This window comes from Phocoena sinus, chromosome 6, assembly GCF_008692025.1.
Source record: "Phocoena sinus isolate mPhoSin1 chromosome 6, mPhoSin1.pri, whole genome shotgun sequence".
Taxonomy (NCBI): Eukaryota; Metazoa; Chordata; class Mammalia; order Artiodactyla; family Phocoenidae; genus Phocoena; species Phocoena sinus.
The window spans coordinates 105,104,002-105,104,360 of record NC_045768.1 but is presented as its reverse complement, the minus strand read 5'-3'; positions in this window follow the sequence as shown (position 1 = coordinate 105,104,360).

Genomic DNA, 359 nt, shown 5'->3' with positions numbered 1-359 from the left:
AATAAAATTATAAAAAAATTAAGTTGGGAGGCCAGAAGGGGGAGCTCTCTGCCCTATGAAGATAGCAGAGCACAAGAGGAAGCTGACCTTTTCTTGCCTGGCTAGAGCTCAGCCAATGAGAGACAGACTGTCACAACTCAGCCAATGATAAGTGCGGGACTCTTTGTTTACTATTGCCCTCTCAACTTCCTCTTCCTCTCTGTAAGAGTTCCCTCAATTTTTTGCTGAGGACTTGAACGTGGTCAACTTGGTTACAGACCCTGAATTATAATTCTTTGCTAATCTCGAATAAACCCATTTTTGATGGAGAAATAACTGGCAGTCTATTTGTTTTGTCAACAGCTGCTATAAATATCCGT